The 12656-nt window shown below is 37.7% G+C and overlaps 1 protein-coding gene across 6 annotated transcripts in view; it reads left to right on the top strand.

Moving 5' to 3' along the window:
* ZNF19 (zinc finger protein 19) overlaps positions 1–12656 on the top strand; it is a 29304-nt gene that overhangs the window by 14200 nt on the left and 2448 nt on the right. For 5 of the 6 annotated variants that reach the window (XM_082369916.1, XM_082369918.1, XM_082369917.1 and 2 more), the window contains 3 exons: positions 606–722; positions 6169–6312; positions 7691–9899. The gene's annotated coding sequence lies outside the window, so the exon portion shown is untranslated. The other variant, XR_014238011.1, reaches the window with a different exon arrangement.

The following is a 12656-nucleotide window of genomic DNA, read 5'->3' as shown; positions in this document are numbered from 1 at the left end:
CTATTCTGTTCCTTTATTCCATGTGTCTGTGTTTGTGACAGTTCCACACTGTTTTGGTTACCTTAGTTCTGTGATACAGTTTGAAGTCAGAGGGGGAGATGCCTCCAACTGTTTTCTTTTTTCTCAGAATCCCTTTGGCCATTCAGCATCCTTTGTGGTGCCATACAAATATTATTATTTCTAGTTTTATGAAAAACACCATTGGAAATTTAATCAAGATTGCATTGAATCTGTAGATGGCTTTGGGTAGAATGGACATTTTAGTAATAGTAATTCTTCCAATCCATGAGCACAGAATATTTTTCTATTTATTTGTGTCTTCTTCCAGTTTTTAAGTCAGTGCTTTATAGTTTTCTGAGTACAGGTCTCTCATGTCCTTGGTTAATTTATTCCTAGGTATTTTGTTCTTTCTGATGAAATTATAAATGGGATTTTCTTACTGTTTCTTTCTAGTGGTTCATTATTAATGCATAGAAACTTAACTGATTTTTGTACATTGATTTTATAGTCTGCAACTTCACTAAATTTTATTCCAACAGTTTTTTTTTGTGGAGTGATGTGGAAAACTGTAATTCTAAAATCCCACTGTTTCTGCTGTATCCCAGGTCATCCATAACACCCAAGACATGGTGGCTCCTAATGTAATCTTACGGTGTCTCTTAATAACATGTGGACTCCTACAAGGCCAATTAACATCACAACTTTCATTGAACTGGATCTGGGTAAGTCCTGGCATTTATAATGAAGTTCAATGTGTTCTGTTTTTTCGGCATGGTATTGACAGGGTTGTTTTGAAAAGTAATTTACTTTCTAGTAATTTCACACATACAGAAAATTTTCCACAAAGGTAAAAAGTATTCACATTTGCCACTTCACACAAAATACTCCACTGTGTTTTACCCAAAACAGGGATACTCTCCCTGAGAACCAGCACATAACCCCCAAATCAAGAAATTATATGGTACCCACATTATAATTTAATCCACAAGCCCACTTTAACTTTCACCAGCTGTCCAAATGTTTGAAAGTATCTTTTTCCATTCTGATCCAGTTTTCTTTTTTTTTGGAATGATTACTTAGATTTTCCCTTATTCTTATAACCTTAATGGATTTAAGGCACACAAGACAAGTATGTGATCAGGGTGACCTTTTCTGTATGGATGTTTTCAGTGTTCAGCCATGTTGTAACACTTATCAGTACTTAATTCATTTTTCCCCACTGTTATTAAAAATACATGACATGACATTTACCATTTAAACATTTTAAGTGTACAGTTCTGTGGCATTAGCTGCCTTCATACTGTTGTACAAATATCCTCACCATCCATGTCCAGAACTTTAAAAATTTTTCTCAAGTGAAACTCTGTATCCATTCACTCACAGCCCTCAGCCCCTGGAAACCACATTCTTTTTGTCTCTGAATTTGACTTCTCTGGACTGACTTATTTCACTCAGCATGGTGACTTCAAGGTTCATCCATGTTGTGGCATGTATGAGAATTACTTTAGTTTTAAAGGCTGAATCATGTCCCATTGTGTTTATTCGTTCATACCATATTTTGTTAACTCATTCATCTGTTGATGGGTACTTGGGTTTCTGCCACCTTTTGGCTATTATGAATAATGCTGCTATGAATATGGTTGTACAAATATCTGTTTCAGTCTCTGCTTTCAAATATTTTGAGTATATACATTGAAGTAGAATTGACAGATCATATATTAATTGTCTGTTTAAGTTTTTGAGGAACTACCATATTGTTTTCCACAGTGGCACCACCATTTTACTTTGTTCCTTTATATGGTATAGGTTAGTTTATGGATTTACCCATTTTATTTATCCATTCACCCTTTGAAGGACATTTTACTTGTTTCTGCCTTTTGGCTATTGTGAACTGCACTGCTATGAATATTTGTGTACAAGTTTTTGTTTGCACACCTGTTTTTATTTTTTATTGAAGTATAGTTGATTTACAATGTGTTAATTTCTGCTATACAGCAGTGATTCAGTTATACATATATATATATATATTTTTTTTTTAAATATTCTTTTCCATTATGGTTTATCATAGGATACTGAATATAGTTCTCTGTGCTATACAGTAGGACCTTGTTGTTTATCCATTCCATATATAATAGCTTACATCTGCTCACCCCAACCTCCCAATCCATCCTTCCTCCACCCCTCTCCCCCTTGGCAACCACAAGTCTGTTCTCCATGTCTGTGAGTCTGTTTCATAGATAGGTTCATTTGTGTCATATTTTAGATTCCACATATAAGTGATATCATATGGTATTTGTCTTTCTGACTTACTTCACTTAGTATGATAATCTCTAGTTGCATCCATGTTGCTGTAAATGGCATTATTTCATTCTTTTTTATGGCTGAGTGGTATTCCATCGTATATATGTATCCCATCTTCTTTATCCATTCATCTGTCGATGGACATTAAGGTTGTTTCCATGTCTTGGCTGTTGTGAATAGTGCTGCTGTGAACATAGGGGTGCATGTATCTTTTTGGATTAGAGTTTTGTGTGGATATATGCCCAGGAATGGGCTTGCTGGATCATATGGTAGTTCTATTTTTAGTTTTCTGAGGAACCTCCATACTGTTCTCCATAGTGGCTGCACCAACTTACATTCCCACCAACTTACATTCCCACCAACAGTGTAGGAGGGTTCCCTTTTCTCCACATCCTCTCCAACATTTTGAATACCTGTTTTCAATTTTTTGGGGTCTATAGGAGTGGAGTTGTTGTACCATATGATAATTGTATTTTTATCTTTTATTGGAAATGCCAAACTATTGTACACATAAGCTGCACCATTTTCCATTTCCACAAGTAATGTTGGGTTTCACTTTCTCTACAGTGTTAACATTGGTTAATTTCTGTTTTTTGATTATAACCATTTTAGTATGTGTGAAGGAGTACTGAATTATGGTATTACTTTGCATTTCCATCACAACAACTGATGTTTTACAGCTTTTCACGTGCTTGTTGATTATTTGCTTTTCTTGTCTGGAGACAGGTCTATTCAAGTCATTTTCCATTTTAAACTTTGTGTTGTCTTTTTGTTGATGTTTTGTAAACGTTCTTGATATATTCTGAAGAACAGATTCTTGTCTGTTATAATACAATGTACAAATATTTTCTTCCTTTCTGCTGGCTGTGTTTTCACTTTCTGGATATCATCTTTTGATGCACAAAAGTTTTTAAAATTGAGGAAATATAATCTATCCATTATTGCATGGTTATTGTAACCTTCTGCCTTTGCTTATCTGTAACTTCCGATTCCAAATGTAAGATGCCCACCTACCACCTCTGTCCTACATTGAATTCATTGCTTGCTCCCTTCCAGATTACAGGTATAGTAGTTTTACTATTGTTAGCTATTACCACCATGGGAAAGAACTTATAGAGTCCAGTATTTATGTATGGTACATTTTGCCTTTACTCTACAGAGTCCATTTATTTCCATAGTTACTTAAGTCAGCACCTTTTGCCCTACCAACAGTGAGTTTTTTTCGTACATTTCTAAATCAGTTAGATTCTTTGTCACATTCTGTATTCCATCCTATGACACTCCCATATCCTAAATAAATTGGATTATGATTTACTTGTTGGGTTGTAAAAACCCATGGGTTTAGATTAATGCATAGTGGCAAGTATCCATCACCAAAGTACCATATAGAACATTTCAACCCCCACCCCATAACTTGTTTACCATCTTTTTTTTTTTAAAATAAATTTATTTATTTTATTTTTGGGTCTTCATTGCTGTGCACAGGCTTTCTTTAGTTGCAGTGAGTGGGGGCTACTCTTCATTGCAGTGCACGGGTTTCTCATTGCGGTGGCTTCTCTTGTTGTGGAGCACGGGCTCTAGGCACACGGGCTTCAGTAGTTGTGGCTCATGGGCTCAGTAGTTGTGGCTTGCAAGCTCTAGAGTGCAGGCTCAGTAGTTGTGGCACACAGGCTTAGTTGCTCTGTGGCATGTGGGATTTTCCTGGACCAGGGCTCAAACCCGTGACCTCTGCATTGGCAGGCAGATTCTTAACCACTGCGCCACCAGTGGGAAGCCCTACCATCTTTGTTTTGCCTATTCCTGAATGTCATATAAGTGGGGTCATACAGTGTGTACCTCCTCAGACTGGATTCTTTCACTTAGCAATACTGTATACATGTAAGATTAATCCATGTTTTTTGCAAGGGTTGATGGTTTATTCCTTTCTGTGTCTGAATAGTATTCCATTGCATGTGTATGAGAGGAAAAATGATTTTCCCTCTACCCTCCTAGGTTCTTGGTTGAGAAGTGCCCCCCATAATAAAAGATTACCATCAGAAAAACAAAGAGAAGTTTAATAACATTTGTACTTCCTATATGCATGGGAGATGCCCAGGAAAAGTTAGTCCCTGAAATGGCCTAAGTCATCACCTTAAATACCATCTTCACCTAAAAAACAAAAGAAGGGCTTCCCTGGTGGTGCAGTGGTTAAGAATCCGCCTGCCAATGCAGGGGACACGGGTTTGAGCCCTGATCCAGGAAAATCCCACATGCCGCAGAACAACTAAGCCCATGAGCCACAACTACTGAGCCCACGTGCCACAACTACTGAAGTCTGTGAGCCTAGAGCCCGTGCTCTGCAACAAGAGAAGCCACCACAATGAGAAGCCCGTGCACCACGATGAAGAGTAGCCCCTGCTGGCTGCAACTAGAGAAAGCCCGTGCGCAGCAATGAAGACCCAATGCAGCCAAAAATAAATTAATAAAAATAAATTAAAATTAAAAAAAAAAAAAGGATATGTTTGATACGCAGATTTAAGTCTCGGCCTTCTCCACTGATAAGTGTTTCATGAGATTTACTCATCTGTCTACTCCTGTCTATTCCTGGTACAGAGAGGGAGACAACTTTTTAAATGGAGATTTCCCTTATAAATGTAAATTTCCTTCACAAAAGTGTAATCTTGACTTGGTTTTCAGAAATCGTCTTTTTTAAACACAATCAATCAAGCCGAAATAATCCTTACACCAAACAGGCATATTTTGGGGTGGCATATTCTGTTCCCCTAACATGGATGTACCCGAGTTTTCTTATGTGTTCATCTGTTGAAGGGCATACTGATTTCTTTAAGTTTTTAGCCATTCTGAATAGAGATGCTATGCTTAATTGCATCCTTTTTGTTTGGACCTAGTTCTGCAGAGCAGTTGTCTAAATACTGGAGGCAGGATGTTGGCTCTTTAGGTGAGATTTGTTTAGCTTTGCAAAAATCTTCCAAAATGTCTTGCAGAGTAGCTGTATATTCATTTTACTGGCAGTGAAGGATAGTTCCCATTGTTCCTCACACTCCATCAATTGGTAGTCTTTTTTTTTTTTCTTTTTGGAGTTCAGCAGTTTTAATAGTTGTGTAGTGCTATCTCATTGTTTTAATTTGTAATTCTCTAATGATATATGATGTTGAGTATATTTTTGTATGCTTACCTACAATCTACTTTGGCCAGGTCTCCATTCAGATTTTACCCATTTCTAATGGGGTTGTTTGTTCTATAGTTTTTTTTTTTTAATTTTTATTTATTATTTATTTATTATTTTTATTTTTTGGCTGTGTTGGGTCTTCGTTTCTGTGTGAGGGCTTTCTCCAGTTGCGGTGAGTGGGGGCCACTCTTCATCGCGGTGCGCTGGCCTCTCACTATCGCGGCCTCTCTTGTTGCGGAGCAGAGGCTCCAGACACTCAGGCTCAGTAGTTGTGGCTCACGGGCCCAGCTGCTCCGCAGCATGTGGGATCCTCCCGGACCAGGGCTCGAACCTGTGTCCCCTGCATTGGCAGGCAGACTCTCAACCACTGCGCCACCAGGGAAGCCCTGTTCTATAGTTCTTGATATAATTTGAGTACAAATCCTTTATCAGGTAAGTGTTTTGCAAATCTTTTTCTTTCCATTTGTGGCTCATCATGGGATTTTGGGCTCCATTTGAGTCTGAATTTTCAAATTTAGTGGATTCATCAGACCTGCCAGCTGAGAGCAGGGCCTCCAGTGGAAGGTAAGTGGCTGAGGCTTGCACTTCCCAACTGGCCAGCAGGTGGAGCCAAGTCCACCTCTCTGACTTTCGAGGCTCGTGCATGTTCAGCTGGAGGACTTGATTCCATGCAGCTGACAGGGGCTTGGTCTTCTCAGGATTCTCCAGGGCTTTGGCTTCCGGACAATGACTGGCTGAGTCAACACAGACAGAAGGTTGGTCTCCTCCAGACACACTAGTCCGTGCAGACAGGAGCCAGTGTCTTCAGGACCTGCTGGGAGGCACCGCCGTGGGAGTAAAAGGTAAAGAAAAAGTGGGGAGAAGCTTCCTGTATGTGGCTGACTGCTGAAAGGGGGTCTATTTTCAGAGAAGCCAGCAGACAATGGGCTTGATGTGGAAAACTGTGGATTTCAGGTCATTTTGTGTGTAGTGTAGACAGTTTCCAGTGTTTTTCTTTGGTGTATGGTATCTAGTTTCTTTGGCATCAGTTTATTGAGGGGACTTTACCCCAGTGTATGTCCTTGGTAGCTTTGTCATAAATTAACTGACCACATACAGGTGGGTGTATTTCTGGGTTCTCTGTTCTGTTCCTCTGGTGTGTGTGCCTGTTTTTATGCCAATTCCACAGTTTTGGTTCCTGTAGCTTCATAGTGTAGTTAGAAGTCAGGGAGCGAGTTGACTCCAGCTGTGCTCTCTTCCTTAGGATTGCTTTGGCTATTTGGGGTCCTTTTTGGTTCCACACAGGATAGATAGGATTGTTTGTTCTGTTTCTGTGAAAAATGCCACTTAATTATGTTAGAGATTGAATTGAATGTGTACACTGCTTTGGAGGGGTGAACGTTTTAAGAATATTCTACCAGTGCCTGATCACAGAATATTTTTATTTGTGTCTTCTTCAGTTTCTTTATTAGTGTCTTACAGTTTTCATTGTGCATGTCTTTCACATCATTGGTTAAATCTATACCTAGGTATTTTGTTCTTTTTGATGCAGCTGTAAATGGGGTTGTTTTCTTAATTTTTCTTTCTGATACTTCTTTATTAGTGTATAGAAACTCAACTGATTTTTGTGTATTGCTCTTGTATCATGCAACTTTACTAAATTCATGTATTACTTGTAACTTTTGGCAGTTTCATGTGGAAAATTGTAATTCAAAAATCCCTTTGTTTCTACCACATCCCAGGTCATCCACAACCCCCAAGACATAGTGACTACTAGTAATATAATCTTCCCACAGTACCTCTTAATAATATATGATTCCTACAAGAGCAATTAGCTTAACCATTTTGGGTGAACTGAATCTGGGTAGGGCTTGGCCTCATCATGAAGTTTGATGTCTTATCTATTCTTCTGGCATGGTGTTGACATGTTTTGAAAAGTTATTTACTTTCTACTAACTTCAAACATACAGAAAACTTGCAGTAGCAGTACAATGTACTCTTTATTTGTAAGTTCAGATTCCCCAGTCATCACTGTTTTACCACATATGCCAATTTAAATGACTGCTTCCATTGTTTCACCCCAAAAAGGGACACTCTCCCAGGGAACACCCCTGTAACCCCCATATGAGAAATCATTACGGTTTTTACCTTCTAATCCAATCCACTGGCCCACTTCCATCACCTGCCCCAAAGCATGAAAATGTCTTTTTCCATTCTGACCCAGTTTTCTTTTTCTGGAAGCAATCTTGAGACTTCCCCTCATTTTCACAGCCTTGATGGATTTAAAGCACACAAGATGAGTATGATCTGGGTGGCTTTTTCTGCATGGCTTCTTTCTCCTAGGATGTTTTCAATATTCATACATGTTGTAACTTGTATCAGTACTTCATTCACATTTTCCATTGTGATTAAATGTCAAACATAACATTTACCACTTAAACCATTTAAAGTATATAGTTCTGTGACATTCACGTTTATATTATTGTACAAATATCCTTACCATCCATCTCCTGTACTTCTTTTTTTCCAAGTGAAACTGCATCCATTAAACACTAACTAACTAACTCCCTTCAACCCTTGTCAACCACATTCTATTTTCTGTCTCTGAATTTCACTTCTCTGGATACCTCATAGAAGTGGGATCATATAATATTCGTCCTTTTGTGACAGGCTTATTTCACTTAGCATAATGACTTTAAGGCTCATACATGTTGTAGCATGTGTCTGAATTTCCTTAGTTTTTAAGGCTGCATAATGTACCTTTGTGTATATATCACATTTTGCTTATCAGTTCATCTATCCATGGACACTTGGGTTGCTTGCACCTTTTGGCCAGTGTAATGCTCCTGTGAATATGGGTGTACAAATATCTGTTTAACTCCCTCCTTTCAAACCTTTTGGGTATATACCCTGAAGTGGAAGTGATGAATCATACTTTGTTTTTGACGAACTGCCATACTGTTTTTCCACAGCAGATGGCACCATTTTGCTATATTTCTGTGTATGGCAGAATAATATGGAACTTTATAGATCTACCCTCTTTTGCTTATCCATTCATCCACTGATGGATATTTGAATTGTTTCTACCATTGGGCCAATGTCAGCAATGCTGCTATGAATATTCATGTACAAGTTTTTGTTTGAACTCCTGTTTTCAATTCTTTGTGTCATATATCTAGGCATTGAGTTCTTGAACCAGACTCTAATTGTATTTTACCTTTTTTGAGGAAATGCCAAACTATACATTTCCACAAGCAATGTGTAAGGGGGTTCCAATTTCTCTACATTGTTGCCAGCATTTTTGTTTGTTCTTGATTATAACCATTTATTACATGTGAATGGATGTCACTTTGTGGTTTTAATTTGCATGTCCATCATAACATTAAAGAAATGTACCTAAGAGGGTTTTATTAGACTCTCAAACCTCAGGATACTGCTTAGTAGACATAACTGTTGTATAACCAAAAACTATTCACATTCTCTTTAAACAAATTTTAAAAACCATTAAGCACAAAAACGATCCACCAAAATTCATTACAATATCACAATCACTCAATTAAACCCAGTTAACCCAAGCCCACCATAAATTTGTGAAGGTTTTGAAGAAAGACCTACAAAACTACCAAAATAGTACTTAAAACAAATACAGTGTGTCATCATTATTCTTAAATGCAGTGTAATCATGGCCAATGACTTGAAAAATCATCATTGTATTTCAGGTATAGGAACACTAATGACCAACATTTAAAAATCCCACCCATTAATCAGAATTGTTAATAATGCATATAATGATCTACCAGCCCCATCAAATAGCTCATCATGATGAAAATTTCGTCCCTGCTTTATATTTAATTTTACAAATCTTGACAGGGTTCTTTTTTTTTTTTTTTTTTTGGCTGCATTGGGTCTTCGTTGCTGTGCATGGACTTTCTCTAGTTGTGGTGAGTGGGGGCTACTCTTTGTTGCGGTGCGCAGGCTTCTCATTGCAGTGGCTTCTTTTGTTGCAGAGCATGGGCTCTAGGGCACGTGGGCTTCAATAGTTGTGGCACATGGGCTCAGTAGTTGTGGCTCGCAGGCTCTAGAGTGCAGGCTCAGTAGTTGTGGCACACAGACTTAGTTGCTCCGCATGTAGGATCTTCCCAGACCAGGGCTTGAACCCGTGTCTCCTGCATTGGCAGGCGGATTCTTAACCACTGAGCCACCAGGGAAGCCCGACAGGGTTATTCTTAACAATACATTATATACATCAGATACAGTAACTGCCTTCTCATCTATAACTCATATCTACCAAAACATAAACTATGGAGGAATTATCTGATATGTATATGCAAATGGACCTTTCCTATTCTTATTCTTTGTTTGCTTATTTATCCATGTAGGGAGAGGCCTGTATTATGGATCTTACACCTTCCTAGAAATATGAAACAACGGGATCATCCTACTATTTAAGGTAATAGTCCAGCATCCTTTTGAAGAACATCAGTCATTACAAGTCTCCTTTCAGTAATTCCTTACATTGGCATTAACCTAGTCAAATGACTCTTAGGAGGATTCTCAGTTGATAAAGCCACCCTTCCCCTATTCTTCGCGTTCCACTTTATCCTCCCATTCATTATTGCAGCTTTAGCAGTTCTTCACATATTATTCCTTCATGAAACAGGCTCTAATAATCCAACAGGGATCTCATCCTATATGGACAAAATCCCATTTTATCCATACTACACAATTAAGGATATCTTGGGTGCCTTGTTCCTATTTGTAATCTTACTAATACTAGTACTAGTCTCACCTGACCTTCTAGGTAGAGACAGTTACACTCCACCTAACCTCCTCAGCACTCTCCCTCACATCAAACGAGAATGATACTTATTTTCATATGCAATTCTGTGATCTATTCACAACAAATAGGAAGTGTACTAGCATTAAGCATCTCATTCCTAATTTGATTGATTGTCCCAGTACTTCATACAGTGAAACAATGAAGCATAACATGACCTCTTAGCCAATGTTTATTCTGAGTACTTGTAGGGGACCTATTAACAGTAACATGAATTGGAAGACAAACCATTGATCACCCATTTATTATCATCGGACAAACAGGATCTATTCTATACTTTCTTACAATTATAGTCCTTATATCACTAACAAGCATTATTGAAAATAACCTCCGAAAATGAAGAGTCTTTGTAGTTATTTATTACTTTGTTCTTCTAAACCAGAAAAGGAAAACAACGTTTTTCCCTAAGACTCGAGGAAGAAGCTCCAGCCCCACCATCAACACCCGAAGCTGAAATTCCACTTCAACAATTCCCTGAACAACTTGCTTATGGGACATTAACACTGTCTTTAAGTACTGTGTAAGTATTTAAAAGTGACATCTTGAAAACTAACATTACTGTGTACTTTGTGCATTTTGTGCCCTTCAACATATGTAAGTATATACACCTTCTTATGCATAATACATGATATGTATAATCATAAATTAATTATCCCATGTATATAAGCAAGTACATCAGCCTATTGATATTACATACACATTAAACAGTTCAACTCACATTAGATTCCAGGGGTAATTGAAGTGATGATTGATATTACACAGGACATATGTTTATTAATCATACATATCACATAGTCAAATCATTCCCAGTCATCATGCTTATCATAACTGATAACCAGAGCTTAATCATCAAGCCACAATCAACCCGTCCACAGACATGCCTCTCTCCTCATTCTAGGCCAATGAACCATGAGGATTTCTATAAATGAACTATATCTGGCATCTGGTTCTTATTACTTCAGGACCATCTCACCTAAAATCGCCTACTCTTTCCCCTTCAATAATACACCTCGATGGACTAATGACTAATCAGCCATGTTCACACATAACTGGTTTCATGCTTTTGGTATTTTTAAATTGGGGGGCATGCTGTGACTCAGCTCTGGCCATCAGAGGTCTTAACACTGCCGAGAAACTTGTAGCTGAGCTTGAATTGAGTATTATTTTCCAACATCATCTACCATAATATGTTGTTGCGTCAATGGTCACAGGATATAGAGCAATTACACACATACCACACAGGCACACTCATATCTGGTAAACAGCTTGCTTAATCAAACCCCTACCCCACTAATTCTCATATTTTATATGCCATTATCACCCTGCCAAACCCCCAAAACAAGTCAAAGCATATAAGATTCAACTAACTCACCTAACAAACATACTGCCCTCACTTCACCAACCCAAAGTAAGTATAACAACTCCAAACTTGCCTCTTAACTATACCATTGAATTACATACATATGTAAGGCTTATATAGACAGCCATCCCCCTCGATCTGTCATTTACCTCAAACAAAATTAAAATTACATTTTAATAATCTCCACAAGAAAAAAATTAATTATTTCAATATTTTAACACAACACATTGTCAATTAATTACATAAATATGATACATACAGAATCCGACTCAACCTCATGATGAAGCTTAATAATTAAAGCAAGGCACTGTAAATACCTAGTTGAGTTTACTAACTCCATAAACCCATAGATTTGGTCCTACACTTTCTATTAATTTCAAATAAAATTACACATGAAAGTATCTGCATCCCAGTGAGAATGTCCTTTAAATCAAAAAAAGATTAAAAGGAGCAGGCATCAAGCACACTAAAAAGTAGCTCAAAACAACTTACTTAGCTACACCCTTATGGGAAATGGCAGTGATAATATAACTTACTCAAAAACTTTTGTTTTTGGCTTAATTTTTAACTAATTAGGGTTGATAGATTTCGTGTCAGCCACCTTGGTCATAAGATTAACCCATGTTACTAGAAATCCAGTGAAAAGCGTGTTAAAGATTACCCCAAAATAAAATGAAGTCCTAGCTAAGCTGTAAAAAGCCACAGCTAAAACAAAAATAAGCTATGAAAGTGACTTTCACATTTCTGATTACACGACAGCTAAGATCTAAACTGGGATTAGATATCCCACTATGCTTAGCCGTAAATTCAAATAATTATAACAATAAAATGATTTGCTAGAATACTACCAGCATCAACCTAAAAGTCAAAAGACTTGGCAGTGATTCATACTCCTCTAGAGGAACCTATTCTGTAATTGATAAACTCTGATAAACCTCACCAGCCCTAAGTATTGCCATCCTCAGGAAACTTTGGTAAAGAACAATAGTAAGCAAAATTATCAGACATCA

The sequence above is a fragment of the Balaenoptera borealis genome (genome assembly GCF_965194805.1).
Source record: "Balaenoptera borealis genome assembly, chromosome: 19".
Lineage (NCBI taxonomy): Eukaryota > Metazoa > Chordata > Mammalia > Artiodactyla > Balaenopteridae > Balaenoptera > Balaenoptera borealis.
This window is presented reverse-complemented; position numbering and strand designations above follow the sequence as displayed.